General features: G+C 37.5%; 1 protein-coding gene and 1 long non-coding RNA gene across 4 annotated transcripts in view; one reads left to right on the top strand and one right to left on the bottom strand.

The window, feature by feature from the left end:
• The window catches only part of ARHGAP24 (Rho GTPase activating protein 24), a 516,933-nt gene that overhangs the window by 324,658 nt on the left and 167,673 nt on the right, over positions 1–24,602 (top strand). Inside the window, exon 1 of one of the 3 annotated variants that reach the window (XM_037030776.1) lies at positions 20,079–20,177. The exons of the other annotated variants lie outside the window; for them this stretch is intronic. The gene's annotated coding sequence lies outside the window, so the exon portion shown is untranslated. Of the gene's footprint in view, positions 1–20,078; positions 20,178–24,602 lie in introns of those variants that run through there. 3 annotated transcript variants of the gene reach the window in all.
• Positions 14,227–20,122, bottom strand: LOC118976349 (uncharacterized). The gene is made up of 3 exons (XR_005064253.1): positions 19,740–20,122; positions 18,252–18,253; positions 14,227–15,622 (listed from the first exon to the last, which is right to left on the bottom strand). It is a non-coding gene; the product is annotated as an uncharacterized LOC118976349 (long non-coding RNA).

Here is a 24,602-nt window from a genome sequence, read left to right as displayed (position 1 = left end):
CCCCAATCCTTCTAAAATGTTAAGAATTCCCTTTTTCTAAAATGTTAGCCACAATCTCCCTTCTGCCATTTGCCCAGGTTGGTAATTTAAGAGACAGTTCACACCTGTTTTCTGAGTGATTTACTGTGTACTCTACCATGGGGGGTCACACAAAGTGACTTTGAAAATAGTGTGCCATGGCTCTTTGCATATTTATATCAGAGTAAAAGGCTCCCAATGGTTTTGAAACATCTCATTTACACTAAACATAAACACTCTTTTTCCAGTCCCAGGTGAAACTGTTTTTATAGACAAATTCTTTAAATTTGTCTATAAATTTGTCGATTTTGTGGAGTGAAACTATATATACTATTAGAGTTAGGAAAATCTTTACCAAGGTCTTATAGAGTTTATTGTGATGAACTTTATAATAAGTAGCTTCGTACGGAAGCAATTCAAAGTCTGATTGTTGTTTGGCCCCGGTATCTCGATGGATAATTCAGTGTCTGTGCACTGGAACTCTTCCTCATGTTTACAACCAGTCTTGCATAATGTCCTGCATTATGTCAATAGTTGCAATAAATACTATAATGCAATATTCTATTGCAATGCTATACTATTTTACTATAATGTAAAATTCTATATAAGACAAGATTTTTATGAATTGCTAAAAAATTCATTTTAGCTTAACAGAAAGAAGATAATTTGTCTTCCCTCTAAGAGAGCTAGGTAATACTACTGGACAGTACCTAAGTAAGTTTGGCTTGTTTGACATACACACATATTTGGAGCAGATACTTCAAATACAAATCAAATTACTAGGCCAGACAGTTGTTTTTTCATTATTATATATCGTATCACATATTCCCAAGAGACCTTAATTAATTAAAACAGAAAGGTTTGACACATATACAGGACTTTATATTTTTCAAACTGTTTTATTGTATTTTATCCTAATGAAAGCTGTCCATTCTAACCCTCTCTTGGGTTTTTCTCTTGAACACATTGGCTATATATGGTGTTTTGAAGTTGCCAAAGAACAGGCACTATTCCAATGCACAAAACCTTCCTGGCCCCACCTCCACTGCGAGTTTGAATTCGCAGATCCATAGAGCTTTGGAGGCGAGACAAGGAACCTGCCACAGATTTGGTTGTTCATTGTGTCAATCAATGGCTTCTCACCATTTTTAATCTCTGGTTATTATAGGCTACCATCTTAATTGCAGGGGAAAAGCAAGAACAAAGATGTAAGAAAAAAGTTTATTTCACCTGCAAATTTACAGCAAGCAGGACTGTATGTTGATTAGGGAAACTGTGGTGAGATTTATTGGGAAAGTCTCAGAAAAATATATCATCTTCTTTATCCAGTCATCTAGCAAATAACACTTCAGTTGTTTCCATGTCTTGGCTACCATGAATAATGATGTAATGAACATAGGTGTGCATATATTTTTACAAGTAAATTTCAAATTTTTGAAGTAGGTAGTCAGAAAAGGGGTTGCTGATTATGGCAATTTTTTTCAGGAGCCTCCATACTATTTTCCATAGTGGCTGCACCAGTCCACATTCCTACCAGCAATGAAGGAGGATTTTTTCCACACAACCTCTCCAACACCTCTTATTACTTCTTTTGTTGATAACAGCCATTCTAACAGGTGTGAGTTGGTATCTCATTGTAGTTTTGATTTGCATTTCCCTAAAAGCTAGTGAAGTTGAGCATCTTTTCACGTATCTGTTGGATAACTGTTGGCCATTTGTATATCTTCTTGGGGAAAGTGTCTGTTCAGATCCTCTGCCCACTTTTTAAATGGATTGTTTGTTTGCTGTTGAATTGTATGAGTTCTTTTCAAATACTACTCAGCCATAAGAAAAGATGAAAAACTGTCATTTGTAACAACGTGGATAGCCTTGAGAATATCATGCTAAATGAAATAAGTAAGACAGAAAAAGAACCATATAATTTTACTCATGTGTGCAATATAAAACTGAAAATAACAAATAGACAAACAATAAAAACAAACAAAAGCTTATAGATGCAGACAACAGTATGGTGGTGACCAGAATGAAGGGTGGTGGCGGGGTAGTAAAGGGTGAAGTGGGTCAAATATTTGGCGACAGAAGAAGATTTGACTTTGGGTGGTGGGAACACAATGCAATATAAAGATGATGTATTATAGAATTGTACACTTGAAACCTACATAATCTTATTAACCATTATCACTCCAATAAATTTAATTTAAAAGAAATACACACTTTTGCCTTGGAAACTGCTGGAATGCCTTAGTTACTGATTTGACCTTGCAAAGTGGTGACTTTGACCAAAGATCTTGCTGTTGTTTTTCCCTTTCCTATTGCCACCCCTCCCTGTTGCCTCCCTTTGAAAAGCAGCAAAGGCACAGGTGATATTTAGGTCTTGCAGGAATTCACTGTGGGTGAGCCGGAATAGCCTTTCAGAGCAGGCAGGATGATTACCTCGCTGCTTTGACAAATCTGTCGACATCTGTTCCGAAGTAATTTTTGCTGCACAAATCTGCCATTAACAAACAGTAAGGACTTTAATTAAGTAAGCATACCAAGGAGTGGAACCTGGTAAAATGGCACCATCTGGAATAGAAAGATGTAAAATTCTCTCCTCAGCTGTGTTGATTAGAGACTATATTAAAATTTATCTTGATCACAAAGGACTCTTCTGCTGTGTAGAGTTAGTAGCAAAGACTTTATGATTTCAAATACTTTGCTCAGGTATGCCAGAATTAAAATGCAAATTCCCTGAGCTTCACTTTTTTTCCTTTGTTTTTTGTTAATGACCCATTAGTGCTCATCACTTTTGCAAGCTCAACAGAGAGTCCTGGAAGAGGACTGGAAGTAGTATTTGAGCTTCAGGAAGAGGTCAGCCAGACCAGCAATGTCCAAACCCTCAACAGTTGTTTTTAACAAACCTATTTGGAAATTTAATGTAAAGTCTGGATGCCCTCCCTAGAAAAATTCACTGTGCATATAATCACACAATTTGCCCACAACTTCAGGGAGACTCTCTGAAGGCCAGTTATGCTGAATTTGTGGGTCCTGGATTAAATGTCTCTTTTTCAAAACATACGTTCTTATTTGTCTCTTGTACCTGCTGCATTGTATCCATTTCATTGCATTAGCACACTTATCTAAGTGCTTCACTTGACCAGTTTTTTAAGGTTCCTCAGCAAACATAAACGTTGTATTTAGAAACTAAACTTGTTCTGGTTTGGTTCAGTCTGATGGTTCCCAATTGAACAAGTTTCACTTTTGACTGGAGAGAATGCTAAGTTAGTTGAAAATCATCATTCTTGGCTTCCACTTGTGGGAGAGGAAGAAACTTTTCCTCTCCCCTCAAAATTCTCCCGGCTGGTCTAATAATCAAATAGACATGAGACGGATTAGCAGGAGAAAATAACCAGACTTAATACATACAGGTGTATGGGAACCCCACCTGCATGAGAGTCAGAGACCCCACATACAGGAGAGGTGCAGAGGAAGGAAGGGGGGACTGAGGTGTGCGAGGCAGCCTGAGGGAGGGCTGAGGTAACGCGCCTTGAGGGCTTCAAAGGGTCACTGCAGGACGGCAAGGAGAACAGACATTAGTAAGTGAATGTTTGTGCCCTGCCCTATAGACAGGTCAAAAGAAGTTATCTCTGATAATCTTTTAGGGGGAAAGCTCCTAATTTATTTTAGGTAGTTAAAGAGGGGGGACAGAAGTTTCTGTTAAATCTTTGGCTCCAGTTATCTTTTGAGCTCAAAACAGTCTGCATATCACAGAGGCACATTTTAGGGTGACTCATTCTAGGACGAGGGGGATTTAGAGTAGCTTTTAAGAGAAGGTGCGTGGAGGAGACTCTCTTCATTTCTCAGCAAGGAAGCAAGGGTTTCTGCCAGTAAAGTTGAAGTTCATTGCAGCTTAGTGTGTATAGCAGAGTCCTTGTTGAAAATATTTTTTGTTTGGCAATAGTCTTTGACAATTACGAATTACTTGGTCTAAGCTTATACATTCTACTTCTCAGTACATTTGAGAGGAGGCTTTATGGAAGAGTCCTAAGATGCCCGAGGCAAATGACTTCCTCAGTTTTATAACAACCATGTGACTTTTGTTAACTGGGGCCCAGATTAAGAATTCAAGATAAGGGTACTACAAGATCCCTGATATTCGATAACAAGCACAAACCTGGGATGTAAGAAATAAAAGCTTTAGAAAGAAAAATGTTTTACCACCTCATTAAATTATTATTTTCATAAATTTACTTGAAGAATCTCTAGTTCCAATTTTCCATTCATAAAATTGGGATACAATAGAATTCAAATATTAGATAATTAAGATAAAGCTTAGTATGACTGTCTCAAAATACAGATATTTTGCTACACTGGGCTTTTTTTTTTCATTCCTAATCATATTTATTAATCTGAATAAATCCTTGCATTTTTCAGGTGTTAGAGAAAAACACATGATACACTTTTTGACTTAATAAAATACCTATATTATACTGTTCTAGAACAAACATACATGCATTTATGTTTTTAATCAAATCAGAGACACCCAGTGTCAGAGACATATTTCCAACTTGTGCTACTGACTTCAAGCTAGAAAGCTCATTATAGTTTGTAAAATGTATAACTGAGACAGTTAATGGGTAAGCAGTTTACAACAATCTAGTAAATTGCAAAATCCTGTCTTCCCTAGCCAAGGACACCAAGAGTCTACGCTTCTAGTCCCAAACCTGAGGGTAAATAGCTTACATCACCCTACTCGGGGAGAGAGATAGCAGAAAGCAATCAGTGCCATTTGTGCCAACAGCACCCAAGGACAGATGAAGTCAAGAGAGTAAATCTCATTTTGGTGCATCTGTATAAAGCCGATGAATATTCTATTGAGATCTTTCCCTAAGACCTCCCCTAAACTCCTAGCCTTTAATATCCTCAAGAGAAGGACCCAGGGCTCTCCCTCCCTCCTGGGAGCACACCCAAGCCTCTCCGCCCCCACCCCCCAAGCCTTCCTCTTTCCCCTCTGTTTCCCCCAGGCCTGTTACCTTGGCCTTTCTCCTAGGAACCAGGAGGTGCCCTTAGGAGAAGGGCCCTTCTGCCCCGGTAACTCCCTCCTTGAGACCGTGCAACCCGGGTGGCTCACTTCTACTACTTCTGTGACTTTCCAAATAAACTTTCTCTTATAATCTGAGTTTTTGGCTCTGAATTCTTTCTTTACCAAACTCAAAAGTGGAGGTCTGCTTTTGCCACCAATGCTGCTGGTAAGATATCTGTAACGACGTAGTTTTTATCCCACTACTGATTCAGTGCCAAACAGTTTCATTGTTTTTCTAATTAATAAAAATCAGACTCTGAAATCCAAGTCATCAGGGTATTGGAGAAATAGAAACTCAGTCTCACGAATTATTGTTCTCCTCACATCATCTCCCCTGCCCTGCAACCTGGGGCTCTGTTAAAATTCCACAGAGAGGACTCTCAGGTCTTTGACCCAACCGGGCTGAAAAGATGAGCGTCCAAGTCCCGTAGCAGTCTGGGCTGGGTGGTTGCGCTGCTGCTGCTCCGGTTCACGGGAGGTTCCAGGCCTCTGTCCCACCCTGGAGCCCAGGGCTCTCAGGCTTAGCCCCAGAGCTGTGTCATGTCAGCATTCTCCTCTGGTTTTGTGGTCTCCTGCGGACATTTTAAGTCTCGCTCTTCCAGGGTTTTTTTCTTACTCTGATGTCAGCAACTTTGGTTTCTATTCCTCCAAGCACATTTCTACATCTCTCTGTCTCCTTCCTCCCTGACCCTTTGCCCCAAACATTTTCCCCTCTCTCGGCCTTTGTAAACAGCATCTTGATCTGTCTTTCTTGGGAGCAGAAGAGTTTTTCCTTTCTAACCCTTATGCTATTTTTATTTACTCGTTGACAGTTTTACATAGTTGTTTGTTTCTTCTTGTAATGAGAGAAACCGCATGTTCAGCATAGTTGTGTTTCCCACAATTCTAAAAATATGCTTCTTTAACTTCCAGTGTGATCTTTTTGAAAAAAAAAAATGTCTCAGGCATCAATATAAAGCAACACTCTTGATGTTTAGTCCCAGGGCTGATGAGGGGGCATTTCAGTATCTAGGCAGGTGGTGACTCCTCGTCTGAGCAGTGCTGTGCTCCCACTCAGCTTCCTCTCAACTGCTTTGGCCAGTCTGCGCAGCAGCCTCTCTCAGTCTCTGTTCAGTCACTCACATCGTATTCTCTCCCATGTTCCTTCAGTTGCCTCAGGCGGAAGTATTTTGTTGGAGTATCTCCAGGTGAAACGAATTATGCTGTTGGTTGCCAGCTTTTCTTAACCTCTTTCAGGGAGCGAGCTCTGAAAGCCAGGTCTGTAGATATTTCAAGGTTGTACCCTCCCCCCCGTCTTCTCTCAGCCTCTGTGTGTTGTATTTATTCTTGAATGTCATTACAAGGATCAAGAGAAATCATCTAGAGAGCATGAACTATGAGTCTAGAATTAAAGAAAGTTGGCCCTGGTGAGGCAGCTCTTTTTCCAATATTTTGGATGATATTTTTAATTCCTGTTCTGTAATCTGCATGTCCGCATGATAGCAATTACTGCTTTAATGATAAAACCAAAAAAGACCTAAAAGGAATAAAGAAACAGCAATTAAGTAAAGCCAAAAAAAAAAGAAGAAAGAACAAAAAGAAAAGACAAGACTTTCTTTGGTGAAAGAAAGAAGGTAGTGATGTGAAGAATGAATCTGTGGACCAAACCCAAACTCGTTGTTACATATGAACCAGGGACTTAGAAAGCTTTGGTCATCAGAGAATCCTTTCCATACTTCCTCCCATGTCTCATCAGACTTAAGGTGAGTGACTGTCCAAACCTTGGGTGGAAAATCTTAAGTACACCCTGCTACAGTTTTGGGTAAACAGAGGAATCTTCCTAAACCAGCCCCAAAGGTAACTGGTTTAGGACAGCAGGGCCTTCTGTTATGAGTTACAAACAGGCATAAAGACAGCTCTTTAGTTACCAGTCTAAGTGTTCATTAACACGTAGGTAGCCACCACTGTCAACGTGATTAACATTTTGGGAGGTTCTGTATTAGGTGCTGAAAAGAATTTAAATTAAAAAACAAGTGAGCCCTTCTACTGAATTGAGGTGAGAATAAAGATATTGTTATATAAAATTAGGAAAAGAGACAATCATTTCTAGTTAGTTATATAGAGACTTACATAGCAAAGTATTAATGACAGAGCCAGTAAACAAATTATGCATGTAATTCATCAAACAAGTATTCTAGGTAAAACAGAGAATGACCTTATTCTGCTCAAGGCTTAGCCATGTATGAAGTATTACAATGGAACTGAATATACAGGGTGGGGCAAAAGTAGGTTTACACTTGTGAGCATGCCAAGCACAGTTTATTCTTGTGTTATTATTTATTAATTATTGTATTATTTTCAATGCAAACAGCTGTAAAAGTACTTTTTGCCCCATGTTGTATTTGTACATGTACAAATTTATTTAACATTTTTAGCATCCCATCTTTTTTTTTTTTTCTTTCAGGGGTGGAATCTACTTTAGGACCCTCCAGTGCTTAGTTCTAGTATCCCTTTATTGTTGTGTAAAGTATCTGGCTCACAGAACATTCTAGTGAGGAAACCTTAAAAGATAGAGACAATTTTAAAGTAATGGCAAGGATGGAGCTTTCCAGAGCAGAGGATGATAAGTTATAGAAGCAGATCAGCAGTGTGAGTGGCGTAGAGATGGCGAAGAGCAGGGAACAGGAGTGTGTCTAGCTATGGGCTTTCTCTTTCATTTACCTGTATTCAATACCTGTTATTGAAATATCAGCTGGAGGCCCCCAAAGGTATATTTGAACGTAAGCAGTCTGTGGAGTTAAATCCTGATTGATCGTTAGCTAGGCATATAATTTTGGGCAACCTACTCAAAATTTTGAGACTCAATTTTTCTCATCCATAACATGAGTGTTATAATATGAGAGAAAATGGGAATCTACCATTTGGGGCTGTTGGAAGGATAATAAGAATGTATGTAAAATCCTTGGAACCTAACCAATGCTCAATAAGGAGCAGACATTATTACTGAAATTTCCTTTATTGAAATTCTAGGCTTGCCTTTTATATAAGTGAATTACCAAATTTGTTAGACAATATCTTCTTCATCTTTAGTTTTCAGCATAAAATAGCTCTGTGACTTTGAGAAGTGCCCTTAACCTTTGTATGATTCAATTTCTTCACATGTGAAATAACATGGATGGTATCTTGAGTAATGCCAGAGCTCCTGAAGGACATGGTGCTTATAGCATGTGATCCACTTTGTTCTTGATCATTTAAAGCAAAGTAGAAGCATATGCATCAATACGCTTCATAACGCAGCCTCGTACTGCAGCAGCAGGGACTCTGGGGACAGAGGACCTGAATTACTAATTGTGGTTTCCTCCAGGTAACCTGGCTGAGTGATCCTGGGGGAGTCACTTAGCTGTTTTATGCCTCAGTTTTCTGGGCTTTCTTTGCACAGTTTAATTTTCCAATGATATTATAGAGAAAATCTGTTGTGTTCTAACTTCTATTACCTCATCTAAATGTTGCTCTACTTAGCAAATGTAATAAATTGTTCTAATAAAAATATTAAACTGTTTTACCACAAGCTAGCTAAACACTGGCATTTAATTCTCTCAATCTAATCAAAAATGTTTCTAGCGTGCCATTTCTCTCTTAGAGAGCTATATAAATTTATTATAACAAGTGTTCACTAGAAATGTGAGTTACTGTCACAAAATTTAAATGCTATTAAAATTATTAACACAGAGAAGAGCAATGAAGGTAATACATCCATAAATCAATACCTTCTCAGCACGTACTTGACTCTTCACGAGACCCTGAAGGCTCACGTGCATGGCGCCTGTGCGGAGTGCACACATATTCGTGGAAGGCTTGTTTGGAACAGTCCTCTTCCAGTGACAACGGTCTACTGAAGTGAACTGGAAAGACATTGTTCAACCCATATTTTTAACTTCATACTGAGATAGGAATTTGAACTACATGGCCACTAACACCTTTTCTAATGCTGAGATCGGAAGAGTATTATGTGTTCCTTGAGAAGTTTACTGGCTATTAACAATGTCATCATTTGACATGATCTCTAGTGACATAGCTAATGTGGGTCAAAAAGACTTTGTCTCAAGATGGTGGATTGGAAATGTTATAGCATATTTTTAGTAATATTAAAGTTATGTAAATTTGAGCAGATGTTTCTTCATTATTCTTCATCAGGGAGTGAGTTTACCCTGGAACAGCAGCTGGTGAATATGAATAGAAACAGAATCCTAGTCAAGGGCAATGAAGTGCTCAGCCCAGGGAAACTTGGTGTGCAAGAAGTTCACCTTGTTATCAACCATCTCCCTTGTCTTCTATATTCATGCTCCTTGATCTTTATGACAAAATTTCTAGGTGGGTTCTACTATAAAATTTTATTTTTCTATTGCTATCACTTAAACATTTATCATTTTGGCCCACTGATAATGAAGTAAAAATGGAAAGTTTTAATAATGAAGATGCAGCTTCAGTTAAGAGCAACTATTCACAGATTGGAGAAGATCTTCACATGTTTTGTTATTGTGTGGATAAGTTCAAAATTATCAGGAAGACCTACAGGAAAGTCAATACATGTATGCAGAATTAATTTAGCATCTTTTCCAAATATGCTCATGTCACTCTTTAGTGCAAAATACGTAGAGAGAAATAAATGCTGGTGGACATAATTAGCATTTTTTATAATAAATGTGTTTTTCAATAATAAAAATCAGAGCTCTAGTCAAGAATTTCTCACCCTTTAAATAAATAATTTTATATATTTTCCATGCCAGGATTATTGGATAATAATAGCTAATTAAAATAAACCTGGCTGTTTGTTTCTATGGAATGTGGGCTCATGGGGGTAGGGGGTTAATGACTCTGAAAGAAGTAGCTCCAATTCAAGATTATTTGTTATAACATCCAGTAAGTCCCCCCTAAAATAATTCAGACTTGCTTCAAAACCTAGATTAATCTACAATTAAATGTAAAGCTCTAAAATAAATGTTTCCTCCAACAACAAAAAATTATCTTTTCTTGCTCTAAGAAAACTACTCCCAGCCTTCAAATAAGACTCAGATTCTCCAAGTCATTGGTCAATAAAGACATCATCTCACATGGGGCCATAAAGCTTCAGTTCCTGTTTCCTGAGAGCCCTGAGAGTTCCATTCCCTTCCCTTCAGGGATAGACTTGTGTGAGCTACTGCAGTTGTCCCATGATGACTTCTAAGGCCTCGTTGCTTAATAATTTTCCATATGGCCTCTCCTATTCTAACCACTGGAATACCTGCTACAAGACTGGGTTCTTACAAAGGACCCATGGGAAACAAAGGAAAATGCCAAGCAGAAAATATCACCTAATCTCCAGAGTGACCTGCTTCAACTACACCATGGCCCTTCTCTGTTTTACTGTAGCTGGTGACACTTTGGGACCTATCACTTAGGACACTGTCTAACCATCCACTTCCTTAGAACTCAGACCCAAGCCTCATAGCCAGAAAATAGTTTCTTCCCCTATTCTTCTGGGTTTATTTTCTTTTTAAAAGAACTACCTCATTCCAGGTAGTTCTTACGATTGGTTAAAATAAAAAATAGTCATGCTCTTCATTGGAAAGACCAAGACCAAAGACCACAACAGAATAGTCACTGCCTCAGTTCACTTCTCACCTCGACTTTCACTTAGGAGTAAAGCATAGGAGTGATAGAGCAGTGGTTTATTTGGATTGATCTATCCATGGACTGTCTTGCTGTGACTCACTGGAGCACTGATCTCTAACAACAGGGAAAAACAACCTAACTACCTGAGTAGAAATCATGAGACAGAACTTTGTAGTAAAGTAGAAATAACAACTAAGTGGAAAATCTCATTGTATTTTCTTGGCCTGACTCAAATGCTCACATTTATGTGACTTTGTAACAAGGGAGTTTTTTGCCCATGGGTATTAGTGTCCTCAATTGAACAATCCCTAACTACGAGTTATAGTTTAGTTCTTCAAAGTGAAGGTTTCCTAAACAGTTAAATTTAAGTCTTGCTTGATAGACACCCATTATATCCTTAAATGAGAAGTAAAATGTTGAATTCATGTTAGGAGAGGACATCATGAAATGTAGGTGTGGAAAGCTTACTGAAATGTTTAGGTGAAAAGTGGCAATTACCCCACAGAATTAATTTGTTAGAATTAAGAGTTTCACATCTGATCATCTTATTAAAACCAAGTAAAACACCACTAGTGAAGATAATCCTTTTAACATAAAGACTTTCACTGAGATATTTAATACAAAGCTATAGCCCTGTACCTAGATCCTGGGGTGTGGGTTGGAATCTGTCCCAGTTAGCTAATTGCTTTGTTTGATAAAATTCCTAGACGGCATGATCTGTATCAGATATTCCCGTAATGTGAGCTATTAAAATCCAGCTGCCTATTTCTCTTTGGACTAAATGTAAGAAAATGCTGCTTTATTGAACACTTACTGGATGATAGTGACATAATGACAGTGACACTGAATTTCCTAAGCTTCATTTTTCTCATCTGTAAAATTAATATAATTATACTCATTTTAAATCACTGGTCCATAATTTACTTTTTTCCTCAGAAAGGGCATAAAGGACATAGGCTCTTTTCACTCACTTATCTATTTTAGCCTAATTTAGGACCTTGTAAATGAGAAAAGAAATGTTTATGACCAGAGGGTGACCAGCTTTATCACCAAAAGGATCTCAATTGGCAGATCCCTTTAAATGCATCCTTCTGCTTCTGATGTCATTGACCATAATGTCATTTAGAACTTTGGTGAGAAAGGGAAAAACTAGTTTTAGGTACTATATAGGGCTCAGCTACAGCAGGTCTTCTTCCACCTCAGTGAAATCTTTGATCTGTTTGTTTTCCTCTCTGCAGCCACTTAATAGCGTTGATGGATTCCCTGTGGAGGGTGGAGATGTTTATTGCCTCACTCCTTCATTCCTAGCCTTCCCCCCTTCTCTCTCAAGGTGTCACCTCTTCACAGCAGATTGCCTGTCATTGTATAGTTTCTTTCCTATTGTTGTTTTAATGGGAAATGTCATGTGACCTGTGGAGGGAAGTAGTTCCAGAAGAAATATTTTGAGAATGACTATTGAGCCACTTTGGAAGTTGTGCGACTGCAGAGTGGTATGGAATTATTATATCTTCAGTTTTTATCAGCCATCCCTTTCTTTTTTTGCTTTATGATTAAATATCGGTATGACATGGTGGTAATATCTTCATATTACATTATTATTTATACTTGACTAGTCATAAAAGTCATGGAGTTCATTTCAAAATCATGGTAACACCAGACTAATAAAATTTAGTGAAGATTATAATTTAATGAGAACTTTTTAGATCCTCAGTGTAGATGGCATTTCAGTATCCATTCAGATTGAAATTTCATATGATGAATGAGGAAAAGGAGATGGAGGGAGGGCGAGTGACTTGCTCAGGTGGCAGTGGCAGATACCCCCAAACTCCCATTCCGGTTCTCTTTCCAGCAAATTAGGACACCTCTCCATCTGCCGCTGATTCTTGGTGGCACATAAATTTTCCTTATTTCTGATTCCCTCATCAAAGTTGGCAATGGTAGATAAAAGCAAAAAAGGGAAATATATCAGTGCAAATTTTTTCTGGTGTTAAGAAAGTTCTTTTGCATATGCAGATTTTATGTCCTTATGATGATATGTTTTATTGTAGACTTATAGAATGAAAATCCTGCCTTATGTTTGAGTATAATTCCTCTAAATTTCTCTGTTGAAATAGCCTAAGTTCAGTTTAAGAAAGCAAGCTTACATGAGCGCAAATTCATTTTGACTCATATAATGTACTCTATTTTTCCCGGTTTAAATAATGTCAAAAATTGAACAGTATGAAAATACCATTTTCAAGATAATCATTAGAACTATACAATATAAGTAAGATGTGAATAATTTTAAACATGCTTCTTAGTGAATAAGTGATTTATGAATTGTAACATGGAGACAATGACTGTTCTCTTCTATCATTAATTTTAATGACTATTTTTAATACTATAATATGTACCAGTCCTTTGAAAGCTTCAAAGAATCTACACATGGAATTTATCACATAAAAATTATAATGGGTTCTTTGAGTAACACGTATGTTTTTCTAAACATTGTATAGTCAGTTAAAACTTATCAGCAGGTATAAATGAAACTTGAGAGATCAGTATCATGTATAATTAATGTTTTATTGAGATAAAATGTTTGTTGTTCATCCTTGTTCTAGGGATAAAAATAAACATGGCCACAAAATATTGCACAAACAACTTGGACCATCAGAACACAGAAAATTGGCATACGGATTAAAATATTCAACATAACCTATAACAAATAGTTATAAATATGCTTATTCACTCACCCTCCATCCCATAAAGAGATGCTTTAAAGCTACAATATACCAAATTTAGGGGCACTTAAAAGCAAAGCTCCTAATAAGAATAAATTTTTTAACCCAGTGATTTTTTTCTAGAAATTCATTCTATGAGAAGACTGTAAAAAAATAAATTTACAGAAAAATATATTCTTAGTATCTTAATAGCACAATTTTACCAGAAAAATTGGCAGCAAAGTTTGTGCCCAACAATAGAGGGATAAATAAATAACCTACATTATATTAACATAAAATAATATGCATGCATTTAGGATAACAAATATAAAAGTGATTTTATTGATATATTTTGAAGTTTACAAATTTTTTTTCCAAATATCTTATTATGATGATACAAGGAAAATGCTCATAAAATATCCAAGTGATATGGTAAACAAAATATGTAGGCACAGTATATGAACTGTGCCTATAACTATTTAAAACTCTACACATAGATAAACATTGGGATACATATCTACATGTATGTATACAGCCAGATACATGGAAACACTGTAGTGGTGAAGGGGATGTAGATATCACTTTCTTTAATATCAAGATATTTAAATTTAAACAGAAAGTTGTTCTAATAGTATTACTAAATTTTAAACAGGGACATAGAGTGATTAGTCCCCTTGCATAGATTAAAGTAAAAAAAATGTTTTTATTCATGATAAAATAGAATGCATAAACAGATCTTTTACTATTATTTCTATGTGAATGCATAAATTGAGTTTTTAATTGTTTTTTTAACCAACCAAAATGAAATGTAATAAATGATAGTAGTCCATTCCATAAAAATAAAATGTAAGTATATTCAAACTTTATTTAGTTTCCAAAAATAACTGGAAATCTACCAGTAGCAAAACTAAAGGGTAGAGATAATGCAACTATAAATTTGTTTAGCTACAGTCCAAATGAAGACAGAACATAAATAAAAGTACTGCTTATTATTTTCCTGAGGAGCATTTAATGAAAATTATTGCTTTGGAAATACCACATTGTATATTTTTGAGCCTCTAGCTCAATAATATATAAAGAGCATAGTGAGCTCTCAATTTGTGTTAACTTTTTGTTTAAAGAGCAAAACCTGTTCTTTTGAAATATAGCCATGCTCAGCTAGTGAATTTTTTTGCTTTTTGTCCATATGAGCATGTTAGAAAATTTTATTTCAATTTAAAAAGAAAAACACGCCTAAGACTTAATTATAGAAAAGTAAAATGCTGAATTTCTGGGTTTGGTCTTGCTATTTTTCCAGTTTCTCAAATACTATTTCAACAAACAAACAAATAAATAAAATGTAAGCAGATAGCTGAACTTTAGGATGAGTCCAAATAATCTTGACTGGCCTCAAGATTTTTGTGCTCAACACTGTTGTTCCCAAGAAATACATACACTGAGGCCTGGAGCCTGCCATTTAATTAACAGGATAACGCTTGGTTATTTTTCTTGTAATCCTGAGTTCTCTACCAGCTCACTCCCAGTTAGGTCAGAAAGACACAGAACACAAAAGAAAGTGCAAGTAAAGCCTCAGTAACATCAGCAATGCAATCTCTCTGCCAGGTACCCAGCTTACTACCCCCAAAGAAGAAGTTAGCATTGCCATTACAGAAAACATCTCTGAAATACGTGCTAAGGCAAGATAATTTTTGAGAAGACCATACCTTTTCTTGGTCATGGATATACTGTTTGTTTATCTTTCCCCTTTCAGAAGTAAGTAGTGACCCCCAAACTATGATTATGTATTCATGAGTGTATATCATACTGTTTGTATTTGCACCATACCTGTTCTTTCTACATTTGAGTTTACTTACCCACATGGACACACATCTGTTGTTCTCCCTATCTCTCTTTTTCTATTCTAAAAATCAGTGAAATCACTACCTTATATTTTCCTTATATTATAATACTGCAGCATCTCAAAAATTTTTATTGTATTTGTGAATACTTTGAATGCAGAATGTGAGAGCAATGGTAATAACAGGTCTAAGGACTGAATTTTTCCAGTTCCAGAGATTATAAGCATGGTGAATTAGCTTTGACAAGAAATATATTTTCAAAAATGATTCCCAAACATTTTGAACTAGAGTCACTGGTCTTCATTTTCTTTCTTTCTTTCTTTCTTTCTTTCTTTCTTTCTTTCTTTCTTTCTTTCTTTCATGGTAGTAATAGACTGCAGAACATTTAGAAAATGGAAAAAGTTCAAGAAAATAAAATTGCTATAATCAAACTACTTAGAGATAAAATCTATTAACACTGCAATGCAGATTTTGCAGATTTTTCTACAGTATTAAATATTTATTACAAAACTCAGATAACATCACACACACTATTTAAGAATATTCTTAACTCAGTAAATGTGCTATAAAGCGTCTTAAAAGCTTTAACATGGTGTTCTAAATTTTGATCATTATTGTACCATGGCATACAGATGTATCTTATGATATATTCTAGGGGCACTGGCACAGATGGTTTTGAAGATTTCACCCTGCAGGATAGAAAGCTGGAGCACCCATGTTCCCGTGCTTCCCAGGCTCCCAGAAGGATCTCGTACAAAAGGGCCCTTGTTGAATGACAGCGCAGGCTGCCAGGAGGCTGAGAGCCCTGGTTGCCGGTGACCTGTCTGCACTGTCCTGTCATGCTGTGAGAGGGTGACAGTTATACTGGAAGACTGTATTTGTACAAAAACTTCAAGTATTTCCAATGATCCTGACTGTCCATTTTAAAATGACTTTAAATGCCCAGAAATCTTTTTCCTTGCATTCACAAAGAAAGAGTCTTCAACTTCTCCTCCCCCCCCCTTATTTATACTCCAAAGTATTTGTTTTTCCAAAGCCACTTAATGTATTTAGGAAACCTTTCAGTTAAACCAGAACAGTGGTTCTTCCCATCTTAGATCAGAAGGGGCATTAATAGATTATTTTGCATACCAAAAATAATTACCATCCTGTAAAAAACAAAACTAGGTTTTAAAATACAGTAAATTATGACTGCTTAGAAAGTGTTCAGTTTCCTGATTTTAACTACACAATTGAGACTTTACATACAGATAGATTTTAAGCATTCAGACAAAGTAGTTGAAATGCTAAAAGCTTACACATTTCAGATTACTCTATTTTTTTAAAATACCTTCAATGTTTTAACAGCATTTGATTTCCCTGGCTTATAGATTTTATCACGGGGAGTTGTTTCTAAGGCCTGAGAAAAGGAATCAAACTGACAGGAGCAGCAGGGAAAAATGTGTTAGAAAAACACTTTCTTGTTGGGTCACAAACTAGAAATGACTCTGTCCTACTCATCCCTGAATCCAGCTCCACCCTAAATGGAAGGACTCAAAGGCCGTCAGTCAGACCTCCTTCAAGATTTGTGTGACAGCAAACGCTGCCAGTAGGACACATCCAGGGGAGGCTGTCACTGGGCAAGACGAGAAGAACCCAACAGAAAACCAAAACATTCACTTTCTCCGCCGGATCACTAATGCTAACCTGTGCCTTCACGTGCTCTCTTCTTCATATGTTGAAACTTCAGTGCCAGTTTTTTTTTAAATACGTGTTTCTGAAATGAGGATCTTAAAATCCAACAGAAGAAGTGAAAAGTCTGAGACAGAGAAAGGAAGGAGGCAATATGCTCTTCTTTGCTGCGGAATGACACTCAGGCGAACACTGGCTGTCGTGTTTGAAAAACAAAATACCTTTATGGAACTGAATAATAATTTGAAGAAAGTGCCCAAAACTATGTTTTCATTTTTATCGTATCTAACTTTAGAGATAATTGAAAGGTTAGTGCAATAGCGTCTAATTTCAAAGAAATGACAATCATTTTTTCATCCTTCATTCAAAAATAAAATGAGTTTGAGACTGAGAGGAAGCAGCCTTTTCACTTTGCCATACACATGTAATGTATGTCATTATGGGCTTCACAATAAATTAACTCTTTTTTTATGAGGCTGCTAGAACAAGTAGGTTGTAGTGTGTGTCAAAATGTGTGTTCAGAGCAAAAGGAGCAATGAATTGAATACCAAACAGCTAAAGGTCACTTAGCTTCTTTTATGAAGGTTCATTGACTAGTTAGGGTACCGTTGGTGTTTTGGTTTTTTATTCACAATGTAACTAGAAAAATTGAGATTAAAGTATCTGTTCTTTTTATGCACTATTTATTTTGACTTATTATTAAATTGGTGATATGTCTTTTTAATAGAAACTTTCTGAAACAAACTGATTCTCTCTGCAGGACTTCCAAATTTATGCACTTCTTCCTAAAGCTAGATTGGGGAGGATGAGAAGGCCAGGTATATGAAAGAGTTCAGGATGGTGCGCTTTGCAGATAGGAATGTTAAAAGCAGAAGCAGGGTATAATCAGAGGCCAGCATTCTCCAAAACAATTGCAGAAGTTTGGAAAAGGGAGACTGAATGTAGAAATGGGGGATTTGGTATGAATAGGACTGCTGGCTTGCAGACAGCATTTCAGAGTCTCACTCACAGGGGAGTGAGTGCCAGTGTAAAGGGGAGAGTGGAAACATACACCATGTAGGGCTGAGTCAGACTCTGCCTCTATCTATTGTAAAAGTTAACATTCAGTAAATACCCTTAAGATTTTTTGGTACTTGTATTCTTGCCTTTCCTACCCCCATTATTTAAAAACCAAATTTTATTTCACTTTCCTTTTGACAAAGTTAAAATAACAAATTCACACTGAATATGGGACCCTAGGCAATGCTGACCTGGGCCATAATTCAAGCTCTACCAGTCAGTGGTAACAGTGTGCAGACTGATTATTCTCACCCAGGAAATGGAAATAATTACAGCTACCGGGTTACTGTGAGGATTAGCTGAGATAATATCCATGAGTCTCTGAGCCCTGTGTGTTTTATGGGACAGGTGCTCACATTGTTAGTCCCTTTCCTGGTCCCCAACACCCACCCCACCCCAACCCAACAATCTGATCTTTAAATAACGCATATAATTGTAGGAACATTAGCATGGATGCCCAGAAGCATCTGTCACTGAATTAACTCAGCAGTGAGTTTGGCATTCCATCCCCAACCTTTCCCCTTCATTAATCTGCTTGGGGAAGCCCCTCAAACACAGGAGGAGTGAGTACCACGGGACGCCAGGTGAACTGTGACACCAGCGAAACACACGAAGGGTTTTCTGTCAGGGTTTCAGTGGGTCTTGTTCTGCCTCCAAGACCAGAAGGAACTCTGGCCATGTGCTGGCTGCCATCATGATCCGACACAAGGAGGACAGCAGTTCAGTAAAATCTTGAACTCTATTTATAGCCCACTTGAAACAAGCACTTTGTTGTGAGGCCTGACTCCTCTTGAAAACCCAGAAGGTAATTCCTTAGTCCCAGTACTAGCTAAACAATTGAAGCGAAGAAGATATATAGTGAGTACATTCTGGCACTCCACAATCTACAAAATGTCTCCTATATGTTGTCCCATTTCACCCTCACACCAACCCAGGAGGTAAACACAGCAGACACTGGTAACAAGTCCCCATTTTATAGGTTGCAAATTCATACCCAGGGGGTTAGACAAATTGCTCAAGTCACATGGCTGGTGAACATTGGTAGTTGGCTGAGGGGAGGGGAAAGTGCCAGAAGAGTTAAAATAATTTTCTATTAAAGCTGTTGATCTAAATATCAGTAAATATCTGTACATCTACAAGAAAAATATACGGCTAAGAGAGATAATGTTTTGTAATACACTTGCAAGGTTAAATATTGTCACTTCCCTATTTCTGATAGGAAAACCAAAATATGGGGAATAAGAACCTAAGAGACTCTGCAGGGAAACATTTATAAGCATGTTTGTATCTGTTTATAACATATACATGCAGAATCATTATATTTCAGATAAGAAACACCTTTTTGAAACCTCTCCAAATTAAGTGTGCAGAAGACAAGACTAATCTTGAAAAGGATGCTAGGAATTTTTATGAGAATTTTTAATCAAATCTTCCAGTCAATTCTGAAACAAATGCATCTTTACTCTCTTTTTAATATTGAGGAATATTTGCATAATTCTAGTATTACACAAAAAGTAAGACTTCATTAATATGAATTAGTTTATAGGCCAAAAATGATTTTGCTGTTCAAGTAATTATTTTATTATGATTTTGGCAAATACTCAATTTTGTAAGACCTTTCTTTATGCCTTGTAACATGGAAAGGGCTTGCAAAAACTTTTTGGTTTGGGAGATATATCTGGGCCCTTAGAATAGTTACAGAGAAGTCTGTGTGTGTGAGGAAGAGGTGGGGGTGGGGGAGAGAGAGAGGTTAATACTTACAGCTCCCCTGGGGTTAGCAGATTGGCTCAGTGCCATTTAGGGATTCTCAGATTTACTGCTTCTCTGATTATTGTCACAGCTCTGATTTATGGAGTTCAGAATGTCTTGAAGAGCAAGCTGTCTGAAGCTTAGTCTTTCCTTGATGATCCCCCCTGTTGCTCTTCCTCATACAACCCTTTTGCCTGTGTTCACCTTGCGGTGACCTTGCCGAACTCAGCGTTTTCACCTGAGCTCAGCAGCTGGGGAGAGAGCCGTGGTTTCCATTCCTGGAGGATGGAGTCATGGGAGAAACGGCAGCGAACCGACGGAGGGTAGGACCAAAGCCTGCTCGACCTGAATGTGCTTTAAGCGGATCAGGACAGAGCAGCTGCTCTGTCTCCCAGCCTGCAAGTGCAGCTTGCATTTGGCACTGACCACTGGAGTGTGTATTTGTGCAAGGTGAGAGCTGGTTGCTTTTTCATTAATTTGGAGACAGATTGCCAGGTATCACTGCTGATTGTGTTTGATGGTTTGGGGATATTTATAGCATAACACATTCAGGTCCTAGACTGTATGTGGTTTTATTTATGCCCTTGTTTTCTGACATGATCCATTCAGCTTTCCACGGTATCAAATTGTGGCAATGGATTGGACATAGCGCTCCTCTCAAACTGAAATGTGATCAGTTTGGTGCTCTTTTCTTGGATTTTTCCACTAGTTGCTGCTGCCAAATGATATGGCTGTTCATGTACAGAATCCCAGTGCTGATTTGAATGCATATGGAAACTGCTTTAGGTGTGAATCTGAACTGCTAGGTTTGGGGAGTACCCGCTGTGATATATTATCTGCCTCACCCACATTTTAGTCATTGAAAATTTGGACAGAGAGGGGTGCCTTAGGTTCTGATCTGGTGATAAAGGTTCCACGGAAGTTTTCTATGTTTTTGCTTGTCAAAATGAAAACTTCTGCTTGGCCATTGTGTGTGTGTATGGTATGTGTTTTAAAAAATGTTTGAGAAACAAAAGAAAACCAAATGACACTTTGCTATGTTTTGATGTACTTCTAATTACTCACTCAGCTTATAAAGCTCTGTTGTCAGCATATGCGAATTTCCTTTTTGTGGAACTTCACTTTTTGTGAACACAAAGACCACACGGCGCCCGTGTGCCGCGGGTATATGAGGACGCGGTCTGGGTACTCACATTCAGTGCAGTAGGAATCCAGCTTGCGCTCTGGGTAAACTGGTGGGCTTGCCTCCTGCACAACTTTGTACCTTAGCTATTAAACTGAACCTGCCCAAAATATAAAAGAGATGCATTGTATTGTATCTAAATAAACATACAGGAGGTTCTATTCATGAGATGCATGCCTAGAAAAGGGAAACCCGTGTTTGGTATTGTATAAAATGCGTAAGAAACAATTCAAAATTATCCAATTTTAAATGGAGGGAGAAGATAATATGTTAATGAGAAATAATTATAATGAAATACTAAAAAGTCCTTCAACTGTTCAAATTTTAGGTCTGACAAAAGAACAATAGAATATCTGAGAAAACTCAGTCAACAGAAATGAAGCAAAGAGCAAAAATTCTTAATAAAACACATTGTCAACCTGTAGAACATGTTTCTTTGTCTTACATTGGATTCTGTTGCTGAGACTGATAAAATTAGAATTTTTTTAAAATGCCCATTTTAAAATTTTATTTAAAATTGGCCCCCATTTAGGTAGATTTTGAAAACAAAGTAAAACAAGTTATATTCAAATGCAGTGAACATTGAAATTGTTCAAAACACCAGCTAACCTAGTGTCAAAGTCATTTGAACTACTTTTAAATTGTCAGTTTAGAGAGAAGAGTCTAGTATTCTAAATTAGAACGTCACCTGTTGCCACATGCACATGGACCGCTCCGTCCCTCGGACGCCCTCTTCATGGTGTCCTGCTCTCAGACACTGTTAGAGCACTGTGGGATGGTGAGCAGAAGACACCCGACTCCAACCCTGTCATGCTTTCTGTGTGAGCTAAGAGCAGCAAGTGTTATTTGACAGATACGGAGCTTGAGGTGTACAAAGATTGATAACTGACCTTTTTATGTTGGAGCCTGAACTACTTTGGCTTTTCTGGTGCCATCATCTAAAATTTGACTCCTTCTGTGTAAGGGTATAACAGGACTTTATCACCATGCCTGAAAAGATATAATGGAGGGCCTCTGACACTGTTTTATAAACATAAGAGTGTCTGAATGTCTGTGATGATTGTGGTCCAATGTGGTGCCCCTCCGTACCCATGATTAGCTCCCATGCAAAAAAGACTAGAAACTTAGTCATCTGGTTGATGAGCCATATCAGTGTAAACAGACACAAAAAGCCTTGCATTGTGCCTGTGTTTATTCTTTAGACTCATAAAGAGGTTGAGATTGTAGGTACTGACCTCAAAGCACACACCAGTCTGTTCAAACACATTTAATTCTATGCCATTAAACTCTCCTAGTTAACGATAAAATGTTAGCCTTTACTTACATATTTGATAAGTATCTCTAACTTTTCTAAAAGCTTAAACTTCTTAATACATTGTGCTCTCACTCTCTCTCTTTCTTCTTTTAGCTTTATACTTTATTCTAGACTTTCAGCTTACTGAGTCTCTAATTTACTGAATCTATTTTCCTCAGACCCACACTCAATCTCTTCACTCTGGTCAAGAAAGCAATAATGATTTGTCTCCTGGAACTGGGGAAAGACCCACCTGCCCTGAGACTAAAAGATCACTGCCTTCTCTGTGCACAGAAACTGGGGCTTGTTGGTGGAAAGGGTGGGTGAATGGCTGCCAGGCGTGGATGACCTTGTCATCACACCCAGCATCTCTGCTGTTCATGCTTTCTTACTATCTAGTGTCTAACTAGGCTTAGAAACCTTTGTCAACAGTTGTTTACACATATTGACACAGTTACACTTTCATAAAGACATTTGTTAAATTGAGATTAAATATGATTATAGTGTATGGAGTTGGCTTAAAGCAGTAGCAGCAGTTTTTATGTTTCTTTTCCTTATCATTTGGGTCATTAAGTTCTATTTTGCTTACTAACTCCTCCCAAAAAATATAGATTCGGTTGAAGTAATGAGCACTCATTCAACTTTAAACTATTATTTCCAGACTTCTTAAAGTAGGCCTAGATTATTTGGGAACAAGAAACATGAAAGGCAGTGTGTGTGACACACAACTATTCTCCTCAGAATGTGTCTCTGAGGCCAGTTGCTGGGTTCTTTAGTGGGCTGTGAGAATGTGGTAGCTGAAGCAGGAGCAGATGGCAGCAGGCAATTTTCCATTCAAGACAGAGACTAAAACATCTTCTACAAGTCTGCTCAAGTGGCCTGCCTCATTTGTCTAGAATCCAGTGGGTCCTCTAAGGAAATAGAACCGGTAGAGTCTGGCTGCTGGAGGATGGGCCCAAACTGTGACTGCTTATGGTCCTTGGCCATCACAGGAAGTGCTCACCAAAGTAATTTATCTCAAATACTTATTGTTACCATCAATTTGATTCCTGTTTTTTAAACACATAAGTCATTTCTACTAGGGCAAACTTCAAACCTGACTCCAAGGTCTACCCATGTTTCCCCTAATGGCCTCCCCCTCCACAGACAGCAAATATTTTTAAAATACTAATATTGAACTAAACTCTTTACATTTTAATAACCAAATGATTCTCATAAATATATAATTCAAATAATCACTTCAAGAAAATATAATTACAACTTCATTTCTAACAGCCAAGAAACCATCAATAGAAACTTACTACAAAGTTTTCTACTATAGGCATATTGGATCTTAAAAGAATGTTCAAGAATTCTACTCTGACATATCAAGATCAATAAAAAGACTTTTATATGCTTTCCTCTGATAAAATATTCTACCAATCAGCATGCTTTGCCTATTTTGATAATAAAGGAAAGAACTAACTGGAGGCTATACCTCCTATTTCTTGTGGAATGAGTTTCATTGGAGTGAAGACTATAAGGAGTACCTCCTTTTCTTTATAAATTTATGTAAGAACTATGTATTTAAACATAGGTTTTATTATTATTCAGGTATAGTGAGATCAACAGATCAGAGGAGATGACAAGCATTGAAAAGGTTGTCAGTTACTCATAGTTCCCAAGAAGTCCCTTCGTCATGTCACAAAGGGACATATGAGAAAGAACCATGGTCAGTGAGAGAAGGGGCAAATGTGGCTCAGAGTTTCAGTGGAGTTTATTTATTTATTTATTTGGAAGGAACAGGCAAGGCAGGGTAGGCAGATTTAGGATTGGCCAGTTTGAATAATTTTAGCAGAACCTTTTGGGCTGTCACTAGTTTTGGGTGGGCGGGGCACCTGGCATTGTGGTGTAAAGAGCAGAATGTGAGAGCCTTGTGGAAGTCAGATGCAGGATAGTTGGGTGTGGGCTGATTTTCTATTTATATATAAATGGCATGCTCCTAGGTGAGCCTCTACTGTCTTTAGGAATTGGCTAACCCTGGGAGGGCCAGCCTCTCCAGGGTCAGCAAGACTCAAGATATCAAAGTATCAGAAAATTAAAAAATAGAAAGATATGGCTAATACAAATTAACACATGGAAGCAATAGACTAGCATCATTTTCCCAAGTGTGGTGTTCACCTGAACAGTGCACTATGGGCAACAATCTCTTGTCACCAAAAGTACCCCATTGATTCAAGTGCCCCTTCTACTAAACTCTAGAAAGGTTTTTGTTTCATTTTTTTAATTCAGTACTTTGAAGCAACAAAAAGGTTGAAAAATCATTGAGTTCTCTTTGCTGAACAATGGAGTACATGTTAACTTGTCCCACACAGCCATGTGTCATTTGATTTAGAGACTAACAATACTGTATTTTCTG

Source organism: Sturnira hondurensis, unplaced genomic scaffold, assembly GCF_014824575.4.
Source record: "Sturnira hondurensis isolate 20B ecotype Veracruz unplaced genomic scaffold, ASM1482457v3 Scaffold0001721, whole genome shotgun sequence".
NCBI lineage: Eukaryota > Metazoa > Chordata > Mammalia > Chiroptera > Phyllostomidae > Sturnira > Sturnira hondurensis.
Note: the sequence above shows the minus strand (reverse complement) of the source record. Positions and strands in the feature narration are given on the sequence as shown.